Source organism: Glycine max, chromosome 2 (genome assembly GCF_000004515.6).
Source record: "Glycine max cultivar Williams 82 chromosome 2, Glycine_max_v4.0, whole genome shotgun sequence".
Lineage (NCBI taxonomy): Eukaryota > Viridiplantae > Streptophyta > Magnoliopsida > Fabales > Fabaceae > Glycine > Glycine max.
The window spans coordinates 36604042-36630637 of NC_016089.4; the positions used below are offsets into that span (position 1 = coordinate 36604042).

At 37.6% G+C, this 26596-nt stretch overlaps 1 long non-coding RNA gene across 2 annotated transcripts; it reads left to right on the forward strand.

Moving 5' to 3' along the window:
- The first annotated feature begins 1591 nt into the window (after positions 1-1591).
- On the forward strand, positions 1592-13089 carry LOC102665976 (uncharacterized). Of its 2 annotated transcripts, XR_001385239.3 has the most exons (9): positions 1592-1921; positions 6761-6848; positions 10636-10904; positions 10989-11207; positions 11302-11438; positions 11519-12183; positions 12271-12509; positions 12592-12760; positions 13031-13089. It is a non-coding gene; the product is annotated as an uncharacterized lncRNA (long non-coding RNA). The 2 variants fall into 2 exon arrangements; XR_005887425.1 differs by lacking the exon at positions 13031-13089 and having other exon boundaries at positions 12592-12973.
- Positions 13090-26596: the final 13507 nt, after the last annotated feature.

Consider the following 26596-nt stretch of genomic DNA (forward strand, 5'->3'; position numbering starts at 1 on the left):
ATTCTTTTGACAACTCACTATCTTATCCACATACCATCTCAACTTTCCCTTGAGAAAGTTGTTGGCTTGAGATAATTTTTGAGCCTCTTCATATATCTCATTAAAGGCATCTAAAAGCTAGTAATAGTTTTCATCAAGTTCAGTTTCAGATTCGGAAGAACTTATAACACTTTTAACTTCATCATCCACCATAAGACTGAAATTTGCCTCTTCTTCATCGCTTAGCTTGAATCACTTGAAGTGCTATAAGCATTCTCTTCTCATGCTATGTAAACCTTCTTCTTCTTGTTATGACCTCTTGCCTTTTTTTCTCCTCGTTGCTTCTTTAGAAAGATTGAGTATTCAAATTTTATGTGGTCCGATTTGCCACAATTGAAATTAAACAAGTAAAATTAGAGGAGGTTGAGCCATTCTTCCTCAATATTTAGAAGAAATTAAATATTCATATTAATTTATTTATTTTTATAATGAATTAATTGATTAGGAAATTAATTATGAAAGAATAGAATATAACAATATTAAAAATTAAGAAATAATTTATAAAATAACCCTATTTATGGAAAATAATTCTTATTTACTAAAAAACATATTAAATTAATTAAAATCAAACCATAAATTAAATATCTCTGCTGATAAAGGTTAATTAATTATGACTTATTAAAATTTAATAAAAAAATTATTTGAATATTGTACAAATACATTGTATGTTTTTAATGAAAGATGCCAATAAACAAATAGGTGTAGGTATATTCTCAATCCGTTCTTAAGTCCTGTATTCAATTTGTTCATATTAATTCTCCATCGAAAAAAATAGTTCATATTTGTTTAGAGATTATACTTCCATAATAGGCGGACATATACCTAAATAACGTTGAATTGAAAATTTATGATAGTCTTTTCTTATAAAATAAATATTCACAAGAAAAAAAATATAAATAATTAATTGAAAAATTATTAAAGAAAAGTATTTAATAATATTAAAATAATGAAACAAATAATCCTATTTATGAATATTCACTAAAAAACGTTAATATATTAAATGCAAACAACCATTAAATAGTAAGTGTCTCCGTTACTACAAAGTGTTTTTTTAACATAAGAATTAAAGAAAAGTAGTAGAGTATATAATAACTCACACAACCTAATTAACCAAATGTGTCACACCCCATTGGTTGAATATATTGTAGTTTGAAATAAAAGAGATTTTTTTATAAAATACATTCCTAAAAGAAAAGATAAATATATTGAAAATATATATTTGAAAGTCAATTATTTATTTGAGAGGAAATTGAATGAGATGAATATTTTTAAAAATTCAAACATACAAATTAAAAATAAAAATATTATATTTTGAAATAGTCATTTTTTTTATAAAATACAGATTCAAATAAGAAAAAACACAAATATTTAATATATTTATTTGAAAGTCAATTCTTTACTCTTTTTAAAAAAAGTAAAATAAATTATGTATTTTATTAAAATAAAAGTCAAATATTTAATTATTGAGAGTTATTTACTTAAAAAAATATAAGAGAGTTTACTTAAACTAAGAGAGACAAACTTAACTGTGCATTCCACTCACCCTTTGAGCCTCTCTATATCAGAAAGGTGGTTTCCCCTTTGTTCACTCACTAATTTCAACCTTTCCTTCATTTTCTTCCTACCTACCAATCAATACCTCGGTGTAGCTTTTGCCTTGCACAACTTCGATCAATGGTCGAGAATTTCAGCACAGATCGAGAGAAGAAAGTGTCGTGGCGTTCTTCGCATTCCAATGTCAGTACATGTTGTGGTATTGAAACAATGACATGAGGGTTTTTAAGGGGAAAATTATTGTGTCTTTGTTATAAATGAAGAAGAAAGGTTCACTATACGCGAAAGTTGTTTAGGTGAACTTTGTCGATCGGCCTTTGCATGACAGGTATGGAAGGTCACAAAATTAATAAAAATAATTATTTTTTTGCTTTTGAGGGAGATCGCACGCGCGGGAATTCTTGGCTTCTCCCTCTGGAGTGGTGCGTGTGATCGCCTTCTCCTTTTCTTTCTTTTATTACCTATCTATTGATATTTTGCCCCTCTCATTGCCATACGACTCACTTCTGTCTTCGATTTAACAAGGTATAATCTATTTCATTTACAACAAGGGTCTTTCTAATGTGTTAATATAACAACTAACATATCTACAATTGGTAACATTAATGAAAGCAAGTAATTCAAACATGAATAAAAGTATAAAAATGCTCGGTGAAGTTCTTCAATATTTGTGTATTGAAAGAATGTAACTGAGTGTGTTATTATGACATTTACTCAAACTATCTATTTTAACAGCCGCTATCATAGTTTTTCTTCTTTTTATTTTTATGAGGGCCGCTATGATAGATTCATAGCAACATTGATCTTTTGATTGTTTACGATAATAACCTCACCACATTAACTTTTTTACTTTGGGGGTGTTTGTTTCACCGATAAAATTTTTAGTTCCGAAAATACAAGAGAGAGAAAAATTACTTCATGATTGTCCATATATTGTCTGCCTTTCTTTTTCTGGTTTCTTGGCCATTTTTCAGGTATCCCATTTCTTCAATTTTTGAATCTTTCATACTAGTTTAGGTGTGTGAATTGCAATGCATTGATTGTTGGTGCTGCTGCATTGTTTGAATGTTTTGATGTAATTGTTATGATAGCAACTCCCCTAAGGGTAGCGTAGTGTTATCACAAACATACACTAGAAGTAGGGTCTTAGCCCCAAAACTGTATTTGTCAACTTTGGCAGTTATTGGTGCATTCCTTAGCCATTCAGGTGCAATGCATCCCATCGCCCCTCTTAAATTAGTGCTTGTTCTAGTATGATCTTTGTTCAAAAGCTTGGAAAGCCCAAAATCTGCAATCTTTGATGTGTAATTGGAATCCAGTAACACATTTCTTTTTATGGCACCAAGTGGAAGCTGGGCTAGGTCCAACAATGTGTGGTTAGTAGCTTGTTCTTAGGGTTCCAAAGCTAGAGGTAGAGGACCATGTTGTCTTTGTCTGAGTGGGCTGTAAGATATTTGAGTCATGTCCAATGCTCCAATTTTATTTCCTACCTCATAAGAAAGCATTTTTTTTTCAGTTCCACCGTGTTAAAGTGATAAAGTCAATTATAGCATTTGAGGCAATATTTTAAGGTAGTCACGAAAGATTGGTATAAATGGTGGGCCCAAAACCTAACATGAGCTCCTAAAAGGATGTTTAGGAATCCCTCTCCCATCCCTATACTATATAGATGGAGGTTTATGATTAACTTTAGACTTCATTTGGTAAGGATGTGTGAAAAGAAATGAGAAGTAAGGTTGTTTAACTGAGATGAAAAATAGTGTAAAAAATATGAAATACTTGAATTAAAGTGATTAATTAAGTAAGAATCTTTGGTGAAGGTGTTGTTATACTGTTTATACAATGTCCTTTTGCTACTCGGATTTGGAATTGGTATGTGACATAAATTTATGACATGAATGTTCAATAATTGTAACATGAATGAATGAAACGTGCACACTATGGTTCCCTTATAAAATTGAGTTAGATAATATAATATAATTGAACAACTAAGCATTTGCCAATTAAAAATAGCCCTATAATCCCAAAGGAGGAAATTTGCAGGTACATTTTTCTATGAATCTCCGGACATATCTAGTTTTATTTTTATATGGTTTGAAGAGTCAAGATTCACTGATAATCTCTAGAAATGGAAAAACTAATAGTAAATGATTTTTACATAAGCAATACTGACATTGTAATTATATGATATGATGTGCAGTGTTTTGAAGGTAAATGTGGTAACTTTTTTTCATTTTAGTACATCTGGTATGTTTATTTACCGTTCTAAAGGCTAAGTGGCAGCGAATTTCAGTGTAGTTATATGTCCCATTGATCAAGATTACCATATGATGTGTGCATTAACTGTGTCCCCATGTGAACCTACTAATAATTAAATTCTAATAGCCACCCACACTCTCTCTCTCATTGTTTATGTTAGTCAATGCCGTGAAGTAGAACGTCTCTAAATTAAGGTCTAAATAGAACATCGGGTTGTTGAGTTTAAGGGAAGATAAGTAACTTGCATTTGATTAGAAAAATTTAAACGTTAATAGGAAGGATATTTGTTCCATGCATAATGAGATTAAGAAGTGGTAGTCATAGTGGGGTGGAAAAGTTAGAAAGTGAGAAGGATTGGACAGCTTAGGAGGGAATAATAGTAAGATAGAGGAAACGTGAGTTCCTTTTGATGCTTATTATGTAGAAATGATAGGAGTAAATCACATTGAAAAATCAAAGAAAGACTTTTCCTATAAGAGCAGATAATAATTATATTAAAGTTGTTTGGAGGGCCACATCATCAACCACTTCTGGTCCTAAAATTCTCACGTTTAGGTGTAGTGCAGGTTGTTGCAATTCTGCAGAATCAAGTTATCTTCATCAACCATTAATCTAAGCACCTCATCTTCCCCTTTTCCTTTTATTCTTATCCTAGCTAGGAATGAGATCACTTATGGACTTCTCTAGTTATATTTAGAATTTCGGACTTCTCTAGTTATACAATGTCCTTTTGCTACTCGGATTTGAAAAGCAAAATCCTTGATCATTCTTTTGCTACTCAGCAGGTCACAAATTAACTTGATTACAACTCATACAAACCTTGTTGGCAATCTATCTACTAGGCATATGACTTTTTCTATGATCGATTTCCAAATTCTTCAATCTTTCCATGTCACGGGGAAAACTGGTCCAACTCCTAAAATCAATCCAGTTAATACAAATGGTGCAACTCAGGTATCTGTTGGATTTGCAGCTTGTGGTGGAAATTTCATGGATTCTTTAGGAGCTGCATTGGGTTGTTTTGCAATTAATATTGGAAAAGCTATTGTCCTTCATGCTGAAATTTCAACAACTAACTATTCATGCAATTGAGTTAGCTCATACCAAGGGTTAGTGAAAATTGTGACTCGGATCTGACTCTCAAACTTTTGTTTTAGCCTTCAAATCTCCCCGTATTGTCTATTGGGAACTTAAAAGCAGGTGGAACAACAATTTAGTTTTGATTAGTAATTAATAACATGCAATTTACTATTTCTCATATTTTTCTAGAAGAAAACTCTGGTACATATAGCTTAGCTACACATGGCTTTGTACAAAGTTTTGTTTGGTGGGAATGTCTGCTGCCATTAATTTCAGTGTGTGACATTCAAACAAGTAGTATGTTTGGTTTCATCTTTGCTGGCATTGGGCATGTTAGATTCACTTTCTAGTTTCTCAGTCAAGGAATTCGGTAAAGTTGGTAGCTTATTATTCATTAAAATTCCAACTTCACCCGAGTCCTGTGAAGCTGGTTGAGGTGGATGTACTTCGCTGGATGAAGTAGAAGAGATAACACCATCATCATCTTCTTTCTCTAGATTCTCAGACTCATAATTCCCATTTTGAAATTTCTTGAGTGCTTCCAGAACTTCATTCATAGAAGGCCTTAATTCATTGTCTCGTTGCACACACCGAAAGGCCAACCCTGCTACTGAAGTTAGCATCCTTTTAACTACTTGGTCTGACTCAAACCCAAAGGATGGGTCTACAAGCTCACTAAGCTTTCCTTTTTGAATCTTTTTCATGACAAGATTTGCCAAGTTAACTTCATCTCTTTCCCTGGCTGCATCAACTGTTGGCATGGATGATATCAGCTCAATAAGCACCACCCCAAAGCTATACACATCACTCTTGTCTGTGAGCCTATAGAATTGGAAATATTGAGGGTCAAGATACCCCGGAGACCCTTGTGGGGCTATGGAGACATGAATTACATAATTGGGGAGCAATCTTGAAAGCCCAAAATCTGCTACCTTAACCGAAAAAACTAATGTCAAGTAGAATGTTGTTGGTTTTGACATCACGGTGGATGATGTTAGAAGTATGGAGATAGGCCAATGTAGTAATTGTCTCTATGGCAATTTGCATTCGAATAGGCCATGTCATGTGTGTGACATTCAAACATATAGTTAGAATGTCCGCTGCCATTAATTTGCTCTACATGTTTTGTTTTGCTTGAAAAAAGTAAAAAACAAAATCATTAACAAATTTTTCATTTTACCCCAAAACAAAAGGACTCAACACTGTTAGGAAATTTAAGAAGTGCTTTCTATCCCTTTGAAGAAGAGTTATTTGTAGCATTCAGCAAGGGTAGCCTCTTCTTGACACATGGAGGTGAAATTGTTATAAGTTCTAGCAACGATATTACAATCATCAGTTATAGCCTTCTTACAAGCTTGGAAGTCAAAATTAGCTAACCAATGTCAACTTATTTTCTTGTAGCCTAAGTCTTGACAAACAACAATTCATTCACCAGTTTTTTCAAATTCAAAAAGGACGAACCAAAAGTATATCATTTGGATCTATGGTACGATAGATGCCAGCAAGGTCCCTTAGAGTGATGTTCTTCAAGCTAGGAATCTAATCTATGGCAGAGTCTAAATGACCATTTGTCAAATAGTTTGCATTTGAAAAAGAAGATCATAATAGAAAAATATTAATACATAGATATCATAATCATAAGGGACTTGCTAATTAGTATACTTGGTTATTAGTTAAAGAACTAAAAGAAGAAAATGATATTGCTTATTGAATTAAATACTACACTGCTATTGTAAGACATAGTCTGCTTTTCCACAATTATGTTACATGGTAGGTAGAGTATTAATGACAACTGAGCAATAATAGATTGAACCCTTGTTTGCTGCAGCATAAGCTCCGACACACTTATCATTTGGTTTGAAGCATCGTCAGTCACGATATTCATTGTTGGAGACTATTACTGACCATTATTACAGGTACGAACGCAAACGGTGTCCTTTTTTATGTTGTTTTATGTGATTAATGACTATTGTTTTGCATATAGTTAATGTTAGTCCTTTGTGAACCTTAGATTCCCGTTCGAGATCGGATACAATGATTCTTACGGATAGTTTGCATTAATCATTGTATTCAATCTTGAATTGTCCGTTTGGAAAGTTTGGGGATATTTTTATGGTAGATTTGTGCGTTAAGGTTACGAATTTTTTGTGCAATTTGATGAAATTTCAGTACAATACATTTCTAGTTGTTCTCTGAGCGCATTCTTGATTATCGGGGAAATAATCTCACCGATTTCATGTTGTGTACTTGGAGACCAATGCGAAATGCTGCCGAAATTTTGTCAAATTTAACAAAAGAGACTTAACCTTGACATATGAAACTACCATAAAAAAATGTCTTCCTGAATGGGATAAGGCCACACCTATAATGAAAAAGTGAGAATTTGATGCATGGAATAACTTTGTGAGTATCATGGAGTTATTATTTAGATGGATTGAAGTTGGATGAATGAAAGTCGCATGAGCCCTGCATATGAGGAAGGCGTGGAAAAGTTCCAACAATTTGCTTCAGAAAGAAGTCGACCGGATGAAAACGAAAATTTTTTTTGTCCATGCATAAATTGTTTGAACGGGAGACGCCAAAAAGTCGACAACATACGGGAGCATCTGTTGTGTGATGGAATTAAGAAGACTTATACAACGTGGATATGGCATGGTGAATTGACAGACATGCAGAGTGGGTCCCAATCTGAACCGTTTGATGTAGAAATAGGAGATCACTTGGAGGATATGATTCGTGGCCTTGGACAAGAGTCTTTTCGGCAAGCACATGCCCCTATGTATGATACATTGCAAACTGATTCAAAGAAGCCTTTGTATCCGGGGTACAAGAATTCATTGATGCTGTTGTCAGTGATGTTAAGTCTGGTTAATGTCAAGGCCAGATATGGATGGAGTGACAAAATTTTTAGTTCGTTGCTTCAAGTAGTGCATGATCTGCTTCCAAAGGAAAACACATTACCTAAAAGTTACTATCAGGCCAAGAAGATACTGTGCCCGATGGGTATGGAGTATCAGAAGATTCATGCTTGCCCGAATGATTGCATACTGTACAAACATGAATTTCAAGAAATGCCCAAGTGCCCTAGGTGTGGGCTATCATGGTATAAAGTGAAGGATGATAACGAGTGTAGTAGTGACAAAAACTCAATAAAGGGCCCCCCCAGCGAAGGTGTTGTGGTATCTTCCCATCATTCCAAGGTTTAAGCATCTATTTGCTAATGGAGACAACGCAAAAGACCTTGCATGGCATGAAAATGGGAGAAACTGCGATGGAATGCTCCATCATCCGGCTAATTCCTCGCAGTGGAAGAAGATAGATCGTTTGTTTTTGGATTTCGGCAAAGAGGCAAGAAATCTTAGGCTTGGACTAGCCAGTGATGGAATGAATCCATATGGCAGTTTAAGTACTCAACATAGTTCATGGCTAGTTCTACTAGTAATTTACAATTTGCCTCCTTGATTGTGCATGGAGCTAAAATATATTATGTTGTCTATGATGATATCAGGCCCAAGACAGTCAGGAAATGACATTAATGTTTATCTAAGTTCGTTGATTGAAGACTTGACAAAGTTGTGGGATGAGGGGGTTTTACTGTTTGATGGGTTTCAGAATGAGACTTTTCAAATGCCTACAATGCTTTTTTGTACCATTAATGACTTTCCAGTATATGAGAATTTGAGTGGTTACAGTATTAAGGGTCATCATGCATGCCTTATTTGTGAAGAAGACACAAGTTACATATAACTGAAACATAGGCATTGACGTTTTCTAAAACCTCATCACCCTTATAGGCGATTGAAAAAAGCATTTAATGGAAGTTAAAAGCATGAAACTGCACCAATACAATTGACTGGTGAGCAGGTCTTCCAACGGGTTCAACACCTGAATACTATATTTGGAAAGACCCAAAAGAAGCAAAAAAGTAAGACTTGCATATGGAAGAAGAGGTCGATTTTCTTTGATCTTTCGTACTGGTCTGATCTAGATATTAGACATTGTATTGATGTTATGCATGTGGAGAAAAATGTATGTGATAGTGTCATTGGGACGCTTATTAACATTCAAGGCAAGACGAAAGATGGTTTGAATACTCGTCAAGATCTAGTTGAGATGGATATACGATCGCAGTTTTATCCAAGGTTTGATGGTAAAAAAATATACTTGCCTCCAGCTTGTCATACTTTGTCCAGAAAGGAGAAGATAAGTTTTTGTCAATGTCTGCGCCAGGTCAAAGTCCCACAAGGATACTCTTCAAATATTACGAGCCTTGTGCAATTGAAGGATCTTAAGTTGGTAGGGTTAAAGTCTCACAATTGTCACGTCTTGATGTAACAATTGTTAGCCGTGGCCTTACGAGACATTTTGCCTAACAAAGTCAGGTTATCCATAACTCGCTGTAATTTTTCTTTAATTCCATATGTAGCAAAGTCCTTGATCCTGTGAAGTTAGATAATTTGGAAAATGAGGTTGCAATTATACTATGTCAGTTGGAGATGTACTTTCTTCCTACTTTCTTTGACATCATGGTTCACTTAATTGTTCATCTGGTCAGAGAAATCAAATGTTATGGTCCAGTTTATTTGCGGTGGATGTACCTGGTTGAGTGATACATGAAGATTTTAAAAGGGTATACCAAGAATCTACATTGTCCAGAAGCATCTATTGTTGAAAGGTACATTACAGAAGAAGCCATTGAATTTTGTTCAGAGTACATTGAAAAGGCTAAACCTATTGGGCTTCCCGAGTCTCGGCATGACGAAAGAGTGGGCGGTAAGGGTTCAAGAGGACTGCATGTTATCACTCCAACTGTAAAAGATTTGTTACAAGCTCACTTGTATGTGTTGAATAATAGTAATGAAGTTTTGTCATACATACTTCGACATGAAGGTTTAGTGAAAGAAAGTAATCCAAAAATGTCAAAGAACTGGGTTTTGAAAAAGCATAACAAGACTTTCCTAGATTGGTTTAAAGATACAATCTTTGCTGATGATAATGCTTCTGAAACGTTAAGAAAGCTAGCAGATGGGCCTAAAAGAAATGTTATAACTTGGCAAGGATACGATATAAACAAGTATTCCTTTTATAGAAGAGCACAAGATGAGAAAAGTACAATGCAAAACAGTGGGGTCACCCTAAGGGCTGAATCTCAACACTTCGCCAGTGTACATGATGACAATCCCTGTGTAGCTTCCATCCCTTACTTTGAGTTCATTGAAGAAATTTGGGAGCTTAACTATGTCAAATTTAATGTTTGTGTTTTCAAATGTAAATGGGTTGACAACAACACCAGTGTGTGGACTGATGATGTAGGATTTACGTTGGTGGATCTAAAGAAACTCACTTACCAGAATGACCTTTTTCATCATGGCAGAACAAGCTAAACAGGTATTTTATGTTCAAGACCCTTGTGATGAAAGGTGTTTAGTGGTTCTACACGGGAAAACAATTGGTGTTAATGTTGAAGATGATGATTCATACATTGATACTTATGTTAGTCCTTTGTCGACACAAATGTCGCCTAACATCATCAGAGAAGAAGAAGCTGACGACGTTCATGCTAATCGTAATGATCACGATGAAGGAGAATTAATTAACATCGTCTAATGTAATTTTCATATGTATTTTATTTCAATCCATTTGTTTACATAACTTATTTTGTTTTTTCATAATGTTAATTAACTAATGTTTTTTTCTTTACAGGCAAATGGCTACACCACCCAGCTCTCCTCCTCTTCCTCCTTCGACTGGTGCAGCATCACAGTCGCCATCTACCTTGAAGCGCACAAGAAACGCCACACGGCTAAGATCATTGGTGACTAGACCAGTTAGGGCAGAGAGACCGCTGGTCCATGTCGATCCTGCGACCGAGAAGGCCGACGAACCCCCACAGTAAGAAGTTAAGAACATATTTGGGGATCGTCGCTCATGATAAGGTCGATGTCACATATGAGAATTGGGAGGATATTCAGGTATTTTAGTTAAATCTTTGATTTTATTCATTGATAATAAAATTGTAATTTAGTAACAATACAATGTAATTTTTTGTTTGTCAGACTGAATTTGATACCCATGAAGCATCTAATCAGAGGACAAAAAGGAAAATACTTCAGACTGTGGGGGAGCGGTGGAGACAATTCAAGTCTGATTTGACTTCAAAATAGGCACTTGTAGCCAACAAGGAAAGTGTCGACGACATTGTATGCCAAAAGTACGGCATTGGCAAGGAGAAATGGGTTCAATTTTGTCAGAGCCGCAGAGACCCTTCGTGGGAGGTATCTAATTTGTGATTTTCATTGTTTTCAACTTTAAATTCACTTATTATAATACGTTGTAATGATGAGTTTCATTAATGTTGAATTTTTGCAGGATGTGCGAAAAAAGGCACAGACACCGTGATTGATCCTCCTTCTCCCATCAAACGACACGTCAAATGGAAGATGACCCGCACAAAGAAAACTGGCCAGATGATATCTGAGGCAACAAAGTAAATTACTGACAAAATTGTAAGTCACTTTCAATTAATAATTGTTATTATTTATGTTTATTGTGTGATTGAGTAAACCAATAAATGTGTTCTTTATAGAATTTGTTGGAGGAGCAGGCGTCATAGGGTTCCTTGGTCGCCCATGGACGTCAGGATGTACTGACTGCTGCCATTGGGCAACCAGAACACCCCGGTCGTGTGCGTGCTGCTGGAGCCGGTGTGACGATTAAGCAATACTATGGACTAGCTCCAAGGACCTCACGCACGTCTTCCTCCATGGCTCCTAAAGACCTCGAGCAACTGACTCAACAAATCAAGGACCAGCTGGAGGAGTCAATCACAGAAAAAGTGACTCAATAGCTAATGTTATCCTTCAGCCAGATGCAGTCCCAGTTTCAGTCACAGATGCAATCACAAGGACTTACACTGCCTCCTGAGCCTGAGGTTGGTCCTTCAGCTGCTCGTGCCAGCACAAAGGAGAGTTGTGTTGATCCCTCAGGGAACGATCCAGACACGGGTGCAGATACGGGTTGTACATCGAAGAAAATCCTCCCCATCTAGTTGCCCTAGGAAGAGTTTATGAGGGATCCACAACCGTTCACAACATCCCTTTGTTGCATGATCAAATGAAGGTCAGTGTTGAGGAGGTTAAAGATGCAGATGCTCCCATTCCTGTACCCACTGAAGAGTTTAAGTTAGTGGGGCAGACACTTAACACCTTCCTTGCTTGGCCGACACATCTCGTCAAGCATTTATCAGAACAGGTATTTCAATGTCATTAAATGCTTCTTTTTTCAATTAAATTTTTCACTGTAATTAAATTATGCTAATTAACTATGTTCGATAAACAGGGAGCTGTGGGACCAGCAAAACCTGCAGATAGGCCAGATCATGAGGTCGATGATCCCCTATATCTGATGACATTGACCATCCCACAACTTTTTCTAAAGCCATTGCAGGTTATGTGGGATGCTATAGTGTTTGGGGTGTTTAATGAAGACTTCCCCTTGTACATAAATCATGAAGATCTGTCTAAAATAGCACACGGTGGTCAATGTCTTAACATCTCTGTTATACAGTTATGGATTTTGTAAGTCAATTTAAATTATTGTTAGTTACCTAAGTTATTGTTTTAAATTCATACATAATTTACTTTGTCTTAACAACAATAGGCATATGACTGAGACAAGTATGCGAGCGGGGAATGCCGATGTGTATGGATTTCTTGAGCCACAGTCCATCCAGAGATCTGGGCAATCACAAATTTGAATCAAAAAGTTACATGAAGAACTGGATGCAAAATTCAAAACGGGATGTGTACCTAAGAGCCTACCTGAATGGGTAAGTTAAACTGAACAAATGAATTTAAATAATGTATAATACTATAATAACCTATATTGGTATCCACTGCAATGCATATTGGCAAATGGTCATCATTTTGACTACGGAAAATCTTGTCGTCTGGTTTTGTTCGTTGCATAATAGGCCAGACAACTACTTGAAATGAATAATTAATAGATTAGTGTTGTTTTTCAATACATTTGCATTAGCATTAGTCAGGAACATCAATATTTTAATTTTACAATAAACATTCATGTTTGTATTCAACAGTGCTTTGAAAGGACTTAACGATATGTCACAACCTAAATCCAAGGTTGGTGCTAGGTGGATTGTTGTTAAAGTAAGTGATTTAAACAATGCTTCTACTTATATGTATTTTATGTCTGTGTAGACTAATTTGTAGTTAACGTTGAACATCTAAATTTCATTATGTATTTAGTGTAATAGACAAAAAGGAAGTACTGAGTGTGACTATTACGTGATGCACTGGATGTCAACTATAATCTTAGGAAGTTTCAAGAATAATTGGGAAATGGTAATTGTTTATTTCAAACAAATTTGATTTTGTTATGATTGGTATTATATTATTAACTTATGTTTTATTTTATCATGCAGTATTTTAATGATGCTAGACCATTGGAATCAGAGAGATTGAAGGCGCTTCACATCCAGTGGGCAAAGTATTATCTCAAAGTTAGAAATGAAACTTAGGATGTTAGGCAAATTTGTAATTTTAGTTTACTTAATTAGTTTACTATCTTGCTTTACATTTTTTACAATTCATGTTTCCTTAACATTGAATATTCTTTTATTCATAGTTATTAATAAATTTGTCATGGAATTTTTCTGCTAAAAACTATTTCAAAACATAATGAAAATTATAGTTGTTGTGTTGTGTGGTCCAATTTAAAATTTGAAGGTTAATTTTTGGGTTTATTGAAAAAAAAGACAGTGTATTAAAAAAAATTCCTAATAACAACATCGGTTTTTAAAAAAAAACCGATGTGAACCTACACAAACAACATTGGTTTTTTAGAAAACCGATGTTAACTGCCAACATTAACATTAGTTTTTTAGAAAACTGATGTTAACATATGATAACAACATCGGTTATTTAAAAAACCGATGTTAACTTTGGCAGTTAACATCGGTTTTTGTATAAAACTGATGTTAACTGGCAACGCTCGTGTGAACATATATACCTTTTTTTGTGTGTAAATCTTATTATATAACATTTGTTATTTAAATAACCGATGTTGTTATTTTACGTTAACAACGGTTTTCAAAAACCGATGTTAACGATAATAATTTCAACGTCAGTACTTTCAACATCGGTTAATAACCGATGTTGAAAGTCCTAAATAACCGATATAAAAAGCTTATTTTCTAGTAGTGTAGTAATTTATTCCATCTTTTTATAGATAAAAGGTCTGAAATGGAAGAAGTATCTTGGAGAGCAAGTTTTGATTACTAAAGCTCCAAAAGTATCAACTTGACAACAAAAATTCAAGATGAATGAAAACTGACATTTGGTCAAGCCAGAATCCATGATTAAACGAGTATGTACTCAAAATGAAAATGTTGTCTTTTGTATTTTTAGACCTGACTTATGGATATATTTTGATTCCTCCTTTCTTTTGTATAATCATTGTTTCAGTTTCAAGTTTTGTACTATTGTATTATGGGAGAGAACACTCTCAAGTGTTCATGTGTTCTTCAACCATTTCGTACCTTTCCATGTGTAAATTCGAGCTACTCATCTCCATGAGTGGCTGATTTCCATTGTTGTAAGGGGTAGATGTAGTCACTTCTGAACTCTCATGTATCTTTTGATATGAAAGATATATATTTTGCATATTTATATTTTACAATGCTTGTTGTGAAGAATTATGAGCAAGAGGCTCCAAGAGGATTGGGCTAGAGCTGCTGAAGAAGGCTCTAGGGTTCTCATGAACCTCAGGGTAGATTTATGAGCCCATGGGCCAAGGTTGGGTCAAATTATCTTTGTACATATTAGACTAGGATGTCATTATATTTGATCCTTGTATTTAGGGCTCCATAATGTAGGTAGGGTACCCTAGAAATATAGGATTTTTCAGCCCTTGTATTTTAGGGCACCTAGATTAGCTTGTGTATTAGGGGTAGTTTTGTAATTTCACATGCACTAAGTGAATATTTGATTTGTGTGTTGGGAAATAAAATTTAATTGAATTGGTAGAAGCCCAATCCAATTAAATTTTAGAGGGGGAGGTGAGCATTTTCTTACTACACCCCATTGTCACATCATATAGTCACACTTTGTGCATGTCCTTCATGCTTTACATGACTCATGACACCTAAGAACACTTAGTGGAGAATCTTGGAATTGATCTTGGATTAGTTGGCTGAACCATAACTAAAATTCACTAATCATAATTAGTGAAATTTTGGCTCCAAAGTTTGGCTCCACAAATTCAATTTCAAATTCAAGTGAAATTTGAATTGAAATTCAAATTTCCCTCCAATTTTGTGTGACACTAAGGCTATAAATAGAGGTCATGTGTGTGCATTTTTTTAAACTTTGATCATTTGAATATTAAACTTCAGATTTTAGAGCTCTTTTAGAGCACAAAATTTCGTGCTCTTCTCTTCCTCTCCCTTCATTCATCTCCTTCTTCCTCCAAGCTCTTATGCATGGCCTCCTATGGTGGTAAGCTTCTTCTAGACTCATCTTCTCCTTGAAGTGGCATCTCCTCTCTCTCTTCCTTCTCCATTCCACTGCCATTCATCTTCCAAGAAGCAAAGGAATCCATTGATGAAGAAGATCCTAGGCCTACAAGCTCCAATGGAGCTTACATCATGTGGTATCAGAGCATCTTCATCTAGGTGATGTTCTTTTGCTTCCTCTATCTTTTTGTTCGGTGAATTCTCTTTAATTCCTTGTTCTTCATCTTATTCTCCATGTATATGCTCCATTCTCTTGTTGTTTGGTGCTGTTTAGAGTAGATTCAAAAAAAAAAAATAAACCGATTAAATCTTAAATCTACACTTGTTCTTGCATTTCTATGGTTCAAATTTTGTAGATCTACTCTTGAATCATGTTTTTGTGTTGATTTTAGGTTCTATCATTTTTTATTCATAATATTCTGATGCTGAACATTAGATCTAAATTTTCTTCCAAAATATTGATTAGAAAAAAAAACACAAAAATCTAAGTGTAAATCACTTAATCCATGTTGTCTTAGAGTCATGTTTAGTCATAGTAATTGTCACATTATGTTCTAAGTTTGTGTTGAATTTTTATTTTGTTGATTGAATTCTAGATATATTTGTTCATGTATTCTTGTCATTCTTAGCCTATCTTTTGAATTTTGAGTCTAATTCATGCATGTTATTTAGTTCATAACATGTTCTATATCAATTCCTAGAAGTAGTCTTGTTGAACTCTTTTTTTTTTTCTAAGTTTCCTGCATGATGCCTATGATGAAGTTGAGTTGTGGTGCTGAGTTGTGGCTGGATTTGTGAATAAAATAAGTCTTAAGCTCTCTTGAATTGTGTTATTCAAGATAATTGAGCATAAGTGTTAGTGCTTAGCTCTACTGAGCTTTAAAAGATTGGCTAAGATTTTGTTAAAACATAAACACTTAGACAATGAAGGAAAGCTGGAGTTGTTGCACATGATGTCCAACGTTATGTCAAGGAATAAGATCGGGCTGCACAATGCACAAGGCAAGATAAAATGTCTAATGAAGAAGTGAAGTTGCAGGATCCACGATGTCGGATACAATGTCCTGACATCCTGCCCGAAAATACTGGAGTTGCTGCACAATGCATAAGTCAAGATAAATTGTCAAGTGAAGCATTAAAGCTGCAGGATCCACGATGTCGGATACGATGTCCTGACATCTTGCCCGAAAATACTGGACACATAAATCTGTTATATCTTTAACAGATTATTGTGCAGTTAGCAAGAGATAAGAAGATCTATCTTTAGGAACGAATTAAAAGATCATTATAGTTCGAATTTCAAAGTAGAAGAGTTCGTTCAGGGATTAAAGATTAAAGATTAAAGATTCAAACTAAAAGATCAAAAGTTATCTTTTAGTTCTTTAACTGCAGATTTTTTCAGAAGAAGATAGATCTCCTCCAGCATCAAGAAGTTGCAGCCCAGAAACGCAAATTGCTATATAATCATGGAGGCTGCACGAGTTCTGTACCAAGTCCGGGATCGAAGAGTTATTTTGTGCGTTTTGGGACTTGAGTGATTTGTGAGCCACCTTGATGGTACCCTAACATCAAGTGTTGGACCTATGTGTGTAGAGTTGATCTCTAGTGTGTAGAGTTGATCTCTAGTGTGTAGAGTTGATCTCTTTTGTTCAGAGTTGATCTCTGGTGTGTCTTTGACTTAATTGTAAACACGGGAGTGTGAGTGAGAGGGAGTGAGCGGAGGTTCTCATATCTAAGAGTGGCTCTTAGGTAGAGATCGCACGGGTAGTGGTTAGGTGAGAAGGTTGTAAACAGGGGCTGTTAGACCTTGAACTAACACTATTGAGAGTGGATTTCCTCCCTGGCTTGGTAGCCCCCAGATGTAGGTGAGGTTGCACCGAACTGGGTTAACAATTCTCTTGTGTTATTTACTTGTTTAATCTGTTCATACGGACACATATAATCTGCATGTTCTGAAGCGTGATGTCGTGACATCCGGTACGACATCTGTCCCCTGGTATCAGAATTTCAATTGGTATCAGAGCCAACACTCGAAATCACAGAGTGAGATCTAGGGAGATAAATTCTGATGAACATGGAGAAAGAAGGAGGACCAGTGAACAGACCACCAATCCTAGATGGAACCAACTATGAATACTGGAAAGCAAGGATGGTGGCCTTCCTCAAATCACTGGATAGCAGAACCTGGAAAGCTGTCATCAAAGGCTGGGAACATCCCAAGATGCTGGACACAGAAGGAAAGCCCACTGATGAATTGAAGCCAGAAGAAGACTGGACTAAAGAAGAAGACGAATTGGCACTTGGAAACTCCAAAGCTTTGAATGCTCTATTCAATGGAGTGGACAAGAATATCTTCAGACTGATCAACACATGTACAGTGGCCAAGGATGCTTGGGAGATCCTAAAAATCACTCATGAAGGAACCTCCAAAGTGAAGATGTCCAGATTGCAACTATTGGCCACAAAATTCGAAAATCTGAAGATGAAGGAGGAAGAATGCATTCATGACTTCCACATGAACATTCTTGAAATTGCCAATGCTTGCACTGCCTTGGGAGAGAAGATGACAGATGAAAAGCTGGTGAGAAAGATCCTCAGATCCTTGCCTAAGAGATTTGACATGAAAGTCACTGCAATAGAGGAGGCCCAAGACATTTGCAACATGAGAGTGGATGAACTCATTGGTTCCCTTCAAACCTTTGAGCTAGGACTCTCGGATAGGGCTGAAAAGAAGAGCAAGAATCTGGCGTTCGTGTCAAATGATGAAGGAGAAGAAGGTGAGTATGACCTGGATACTGATGAAGGTCTGACTAATGCAGTTGTGCTCCTTGGAAAACAGTTCAACAAAGTGATGAACAGAATGGACAGGAGGCAGAAGCCACATGTCCAGAACATCCCTTTCGACATCAGGAAAGGCAGCAAATACCAGAAAAGGTCAGATGTAAAGCCCAGTCACAGCAAAGGAATTCAATGTCATGGGTGTGAAGGCTATGGACACATCATAGCTGAATGTCCCACTCATCTCAAGAAGCAGAGGAAAGGACTTTCTGTATGTCGTTCTGATACAGAGAGTGAACAAGAAAGTGACTCTGACAGAGATGTGAATGCACTCACTGGGAGATTTGAATCTGCTGAAGATTCAAGTGATACAGACAGTGAAATCACTTTTGATGAGCTTGCTACATCCTATAGAGAACTATGCATCAAAAGTGAGAAGATTCTTCAGCAAGAAGCACAACTGAAGAAGGTCATTGCAGATCTGGAGGCTGAGAAGGAGGCACATAAAGAGGAGATCTCTGAGCTCAAAGGAGAAGTCGGTTTTCTGAACTCTAAACTGGAAAACATGACCAAATCAATAAAGATGTTGAATAAAGGCTCAGATATGCTTGATGAGGTGCTACAGCTTGGGAAGAATGTTGGAGACCAGAGAGGACTTGGGCTTAATCGTAAATCTGCTGGCAGAAAAACCATGACAGAATTTGTTCCTGCCAAAACCAGCACTGGAGCCACGATGTCACAACATCGGTCTCGACATCATGGAACGCAGCAGAAAAAGAACAAAAGAAAGAAGTGGAGGTGTCACTACTGTGGCAGGTATGGTCACATAAAGCCCTTCTGCTATCATTTGCATGGCCATCCACATCATGGAACTCAAGGGAGCAGCAGTGGAAAGAAGATGATGTGGGTTCCAAAACACAAGATTGTCAGTCTTGTTGTTCATACTTCACTTAGAGCATCAGCTAAGGAAGATTGGTACCTAGATAGCGGCTGTTCCAGACACATGACAGGAGTTAAAGAATTCCTGGTGAACATTGAGCCCTGCTCCACTAGCTATGTGACATTTGGAGATGGCTCTAAAGGAAAGATCATTGGAATGGGAAGGCTAGTTCATGATGGACTTCCTAGTCTGGACAAAGTACTGCTGGTGAAGGGACTGACTGCAAACTTGATCAGCATCAGTCAGCTGTGTGATGAAGGATTCAATGTAAACTTCACAAAGTCAGAATGCTTGGTGACAAATGAGAAGAGTGAAGTTCTAATGAAGGGCAGCAGATCAAAGGACAACTGTTACCTATGGACACCTCAAGAAATCAGCTACTCCTCCACATGTCTATCCTCCAAAGAAGATGAAGTCAAAATATGGCATCAAAGATTTGGACATCTGCACTTAAGAGGCATGAAGAAAATCATTGACAAAGGTGCTGTTAGAGGCATTCCCAATCTGAAAATAGAAGAAGGCAGAATCTGTGGTGAATGTCAGATTGGAAAGCAAGTCAAGATGTCCCACCAGAAGCTTCAACATCAGACCACTTCCAGGGTGCTGGAACTACTTCACATGGATTTGATGGGGCCTATGCAGGTTGAAAGCCTTGGAGGAAAGAGGTATGCCTATGTTGTTGTGGATGATTTCTCCAGATTTACCTGGGTCAACTTTATCAGAGAGAAATCAGAAACCTTTGAAGTATTCAAAGAGTTGAGTCTAAGACTTCAAAGAGAAAAAGACTGTGTCATCAAGAGAATCAGGAGTGACCATGGCAGAGAATTTGAAAACAGCAGGTTCACTGAATTCTGCACATCTGAAGGCATCACTCATGAGTTCTCTGCAGCCATTACACCACAACAGAATGGGATAGTTGAGAGGAAAAACAGGACTTTGCAAGAGGCTGCTAGGGTCATGCTTCATGCCAAAGAACTTCCCTATAATCTCTGGGCTGAAGCCATGAACACAGCATGCTACATCCACAACAGAGTCACACTTAGAAGAGGCACTCCAACCACACTGTATGAAATCTGGAAAGGGAGGAAGCCAACTGTCAAGCACTTCCACATCTTTGGAAGTCCATGTTACATCTTGGCAGATAGAGAGCAAAGGAGAAAGATGGATCCCAAGAGTGATGCAGGAATATTCCTGGGATACTCTACAAACAGCAGAGCGTATAGAGTATTCAATTCCAGAACCAGAACTGTGATGGAATCCATCAATGTGGTTGTTGATGATCTAACTCCAGCAAGAAAGAAGGATGTCGAAGAAGATGTCAGAACATCGGGAGACAATGTAGCAGATACAGCTAACAGTAGAGAAAATACAGAAAACTCTGATCCTGCTACAGATGAACCAGACATCAACCAACCTGACAAGAGACCCTCCATTAGAATCCAGAAGATGCACCCCAAGGAGCTGATTATAGGAGATCCAAACAGAGGGGTCACAACAAGATCAAGGGAGATTGAGATTGTCTCCAACTCATGTTTTGTCTCCAAAATTGAGCCCAAGAATGTGAAAGAGGCACTGACTGATGAATTCTGGATCAATGCTATGCAAGAAGAATTGGAGCAATTCAAAAGGAATGAAGTTTGGGAGCTAGTTCCTAGGCCCGAGGGAACTAATGTGATTGGCACCAAGTGGATCTTCAAGAACAAAACCAATGAAGAAGGTGTCATAACCAGAAACAAGGCCAGACTGGTTGCTCAAGGCTACACTCAGATTGAAGGTGTAGACTTTGATGAGACTTTTGCCCCAGTTGCTAGACTTGAGTCCATCAGATTATTACTTGGTGTAGCTTGCATCCTCAAATTCAAGCTGTACCAGATGGATGTGAAGAGCGCATTTCTGAATGGATACCTGAATGAAGAAGTCTATGTGGAGCAGCCAAGGGGATTTGTAGACCCAACTCATCCAGATCATGTATACAGGCTCAAGAAGGCTCTCTATGGATTGAAGCAAGCTCCAAGAGCTTGGTATGAAAGGTTGACAGAGTTCCTTACTCAGCAAGGGTATAGGAAGGGAGGAATTGACAAGACTCTCTTTGTCAAACAAGATGCTGAAAACTTGATGATTGCACAGATATATGTTGATGACATTGTGTTTGGAGGGATGTCGAATGAGATGCTTCGACATTTTGTCCAACAGATGCAATCTGAATTTGAGATGAGTCTTGTTGGAGAGCTGACTTATTTTCTGGGACTCCAAGTGAAGCAGATGGAAGACTCTATATTCCTCTCACAAAGCAAGTATGCAAAGAACATTGTCAAGAAGTTTGGGATGGAGAATGCCAGTCATAAAAGGACACCTGCACCTACTCACTTGAAGCTGTCAAAGGATGAAGCAGGCACCAGTGTTGATCAAAGTCTGTACAGAAGCATGATTGGGAGCTTACTATATTTAACAGCTAGCAGACCTGACATCACCTATGCAGTAGGTGTTTGTGCAAGATATCAAGCCAATCCCAAGATAAGTCACTTGAATCAAGTAAAGAGAATTCTGAAATATGTAAATGGCACCAGTGACTATGGGATTATGTACTGTCATTGTACAGATTCAATGCTGGTTGGGTATTGTGATGCTGATTGGGCTGGAAGTGCAGATGACAGAAAAAGCACTTCTGGTGGATGCTTCTATCTGGGCAACAACCTTATTTCATGGTTCAGCAAGAAGCAGAACTGTGTGTCCCTATCTACTGCAGAAGCCGAGTATATTGCAGCAGGAAGCAGCTGTTCACAACTAGTTTGGATGAAGCAGATGCTGAAGGAGTACAATGTCGAACAAGATGTCATGACATTGTACTGTGACAACATGAGTGCTATTAATATTTCTAAAAATCCTGTTCAACACAGCAGAACCAAGCACATTGACATTAGACATCACTATATCAGAGATCTGGTTGATGATAAAGTGATCACACTGAAGCATGTTGACACTGAGGAACAAATAGCAGATATTTTCACAAAGGCTTTGGATGCAAATCAGTTTGAAAAACTGAGGGGCAAGCTGGGCATTTGTCTGCTAGAGGAATTGTAGCAACTACTGATATCTGAACGTGCCCAAACGAATCACTTAACATTAATAGCACGTTCACTACTGAACCAAGGCAAATTCGACCGTTGCTTCACACGGCCCTCTACATTCCTCATTCAAATTTATATTTTCGTGGCATTCGTGTTTTCACCAGCATTTCCCAATAGTTTTCTGAGATTTACGAAATCATTCCAAACGCTCTGTTTTTCCATGGCTTCCTCACCAAAAGAAACTTCCGCTTCTGGTTCACCCGCTGTACCATCATCTCCACACCAGGAACAACCAGAATTCAACATCCAACCCATACAAATAATTCCTGGTCAAGCTTCTGTCCCTGAGAAACTGGTTCCCAGAAGACAACAGGGAGTTAAGATTGCTGAAAACCCTAGCCTTGCAACAAGTCCTAGGGCAGTAGACACGGAGATGGACAAGAAAATCCGCGGTATTGTGAGTAGCATTCTGAAGGATGCTTCTGTGCCTGATGCTGAGAAAGATGTTCCAACATCGTCCACCCCAAGTGTTTCTGTGCCTGATGCTGAGAAAGATGTTCCAACATCCTCCGCTCCAAATGCTGAAGCCCTCCCTTCACCCAGTGAAGAGGAATCAACAGAAGAAGAGGATCAAGCCTCAGAGGAGACCCCTGCACCAAGGGCACCAGAACCTGCTCCAGGTGACCTCATTGACTTAGAAGAAGTCGAATCTGATGAAGAACCCATTGCCAACAGGTTGGCACCTGGCATTGCAGAAAGACTTCAAAGCAGAAAGGGAAAAACCCCTCTTAAGAGGTCTGGACGAATCAAGACTATGGCCCAGAAGAAGAGTACTCCAATCACTCCTGCCACATCCAGAAGAAGCAAGGTTGCTATCCCCTCCAAGAAGAGGAAAGAAATTTCCTCATCCGATTCTGATGATGATGTCGAACTAGATGTCTCGACATCAAAGAGGGCCAAGAAATCTGGAAGAAAGGTGCCTGGAAATGTTCCTGATGCACCATTGGACAACATCTCTTTCCACTCAATTGGCAATGTTGAAAAGTGGAAATATGTGTATCAACGCAGACTTGCGGTTGAAAGAGAATTGGGAAGAGATGCCTTGGATTGCAAGGAGACCATGGACCTCATCAAGGCTGCTGGACTACTGAAGACAGTCACCAAGTTGGGAGACTGTTATGAAGGTCTAGTCAGGGAATTCATTGTCAACATTCCCTCTGACATATCAAACAGAAAAAGTGATGATTATCAAAGAGTGTTTGTCAGAGGAAAGTGTGTTAGATTCTCCCCTGCTGTGATCAACAAATATCTGGGCAGACCTACTGATGGAGTGATAGATATTGATGTTTCTGAGCATCAAATTGCCAAGGAAATCACTGCCAAACGAGTCCAGCATTGGCCAAAGAAAGGGAAGCTTTCAGCAGGGAAGCTAAGTGTGAAGTATGCAATTCTGCACAGGATTGGAGCTGCAAACTGGGTTCCCACCAATCATACTTCCACTGTTGCCACAGGTTTGGGTAAATTTCTGTATGCTGTTGGAACCAAGTCCAAATTTAATTTTGGAAACTATATTTTTGATCAAACTGTCAAGCATTCAGAATCATTTGCTGTCAAATTACCCATTGCCTTCCCTACTGTATTGTGTGGCATTATGTTGAGTCAACATCCCAATATGTTAAACCACATTGACTCTGTGATGAAGAGAGAATCTCCTCTATCCCTGCATTACAAATTGTTTGAGGGGACACATGTCCCAGCCATTGTCTCGACATCAGGGAAAGCTGCTGCTTCAGGTGCTGTGTCCAAGGATGCTTTAATTGCTGAACTCAAGGACACATGCAAGGTGCTGGAAGTAACCATCAAAGCCACCACAGAGAAGAAAATGGAGCTGGAACTGCTGATCAAAAGGCTCTCAGAGAGTGGCATTGATGATGAAGAAGCAGCTGAGGAAGAAGGAGAAGCAGCTGAAGAAGAAGAAGAAGGTGCTGAGGAAGAGGAAGATGCAGCAGAGCAGACAGAATCAGATGATGATTCTGAAGCCACCCCATGATCATCAGACCTTTAATTTTGTTTTTCACTTTTACTAGATATAGGGGCATGTCCCTTTGAACAATTCATTGTTATTGGTCTGTAATATTTGCACATTAACTTCATGCATCCTACTTTTGCCAAATTTATGTCTAAAAAGGGGGAGTAATAGTATTATGCTTGCTATTATGCATGATTTTGAGTAGTAGAATACTATGTATGCAATAGTCGTATTATGCATGATTGATACGATGTATGGCAGTAGGAAACGATGTATGCATGACTCGTAATTTTGAGGGGGAGTTGTATGTATATGACTTTGAGGGGGAGACTGCTGCTGATGATGACTGATGGAAGCTACTAGAAGATGCTGCAGTAAGAGCATGGAGACAGGGGGAGCAGATAGCTGATGTCACATGAGATGTCTTGACATCCTGGAGAAGACTAGTAGCTGATAGAAGATGCTGCAGTAAGCATGGAGACAGGGGGAGCAGAAGCAGAAAGCTGATGTCACGAGAGATGTCTTGACATCCTGGAGAAGACTTGTAGATTTGCAACTTGAAGAATTTCCGCTGTGCTTGATTACTCTGATAATGGAAGTTGCTGATCCCACTTGCATAACTGCTTGTACCTGCTCAGGAAGTGTCTAAGTATGTTTTAGACAAAATTTGCCAAAGGGGGAGATTGTTAGTGCTTAGCTCTACTGAGCTTTAAAAGATTGGCTAAGATTTTGTTAAAACATAAACACTTAGACAATGAAGGAAAGCTGGAGTTGCTGCACATGATGTCCAACGTTATGTCAAGGAATAAGATCGGGCTGCACAATGCACAAGGCAAGATAAAATGTCTAATGAAGAAGTGAAGTTGCAGGATCCACGATGTCGGATACAATGTCCTGACATCCTGCCCGAAAATACTGGAGTTGCTGCACAATGCATAAGTCAAGATAAATTGTCAAGTGAAGCATTAAAGCTGCAGGATCCACGATGTCGGATACGATGTCCTGACATCTTGCCCGAAAATACTGGACACATAAATCTGTTATATCTTTAACAGATTATTGTGCAGTTAGCAAGAGATAAGAAGATCTATCTTTAGGAACGAATTAAAAGATCATTATAGTTCGAATTTCAAAGTAGAAGAGTTCGTTCAGGGATTAAAGATTAAAGATTAAAGATTCAAACTAAAAGATCAAAAGTTATCTTTTAGTTCTTTAACTGCAGATTTTTTCAGAAGAAGATAGATCTCCTCCAGCATCAAGAAGTTGCAGCCCAGAATCGTACACGGCTATAAAAACATGGAGGCTGCACGAGTTCTGTACCAAGTCCGGGATCGAAGAGTTATTTTGTGAGTTTTGGGACTTGAGTGATTTGTGAGCCACCTTGATGGTACCCTAACATCAAGTGTTGGACCTATGTGTGTAGAGTTGAACTCTAGTGTGTAGAGTTGATCTCTAGTGTGTAGAGTTGATCTCTTTTGTTCAGAGTTGATCTCTGGTGTGTCTTTGACTTAATTGTAAACACGGGAGTGTGAGTGAGAGGGAGTGAGCGGAGGTTCTCATATCTAAGAGTGGCTCTTAGGTAGAGATCGCACGGGTAGTGGTTAGGTGAGAAGGTTGTAAACAGGGGCTGTTAGACCTTGAACTAACACTATTGAGAGTGGATTTCCTCCCTGGCTTGGTAGCCCCCAGATGTAGGTGAGGTTGCACCGAGCTGGGTTAACAATTCTCTTGTGTTATTTACTTGTTTAATCTGTTCATACGGACACATATAATCTGCATGTTCTGAAGCGTGATGTCATGACATCCGGTACGACATCTGTCCCCTGGTATCAGAATTTCAATAAGCAAACACAAATTGTAACTATCCAAGCCTTAAGCAACATAAACACTACTCTTGATTTCTAGGTTGAAATTACTAGTGCTAGCAACTTGAACATACAAACTTGTATAAATTACTGGGAATTGGTCACTACATGTTTTGAGCTTAAATTTTTACTGAATTTTCTAGACATCTGGACCAAAATTATAAAAAAGAACCAAGTGATTTGAATTAAATTAAAAAATAAGAAAAATCACACAAGTTAGCAGAAAAATCAATGTCCAGGAAAAAAAAAGTCAAAGGGAAGTGTGCTTGTTGTTTTGGCTCCAAATTTGTTCTATAATTGGTGCCTATTTTATACCAATCCTAGTTTTGAAACTTTAATTGAAAATTATTGTGAAAACAAGTGCCAAAACTAGAGGTTTCTTGAGTCTTTTTTTCTTTTTCTTTTTAGTTTTTCTACTCTACTCTAGAGCCATTCTAGGTTTCTCTGTGA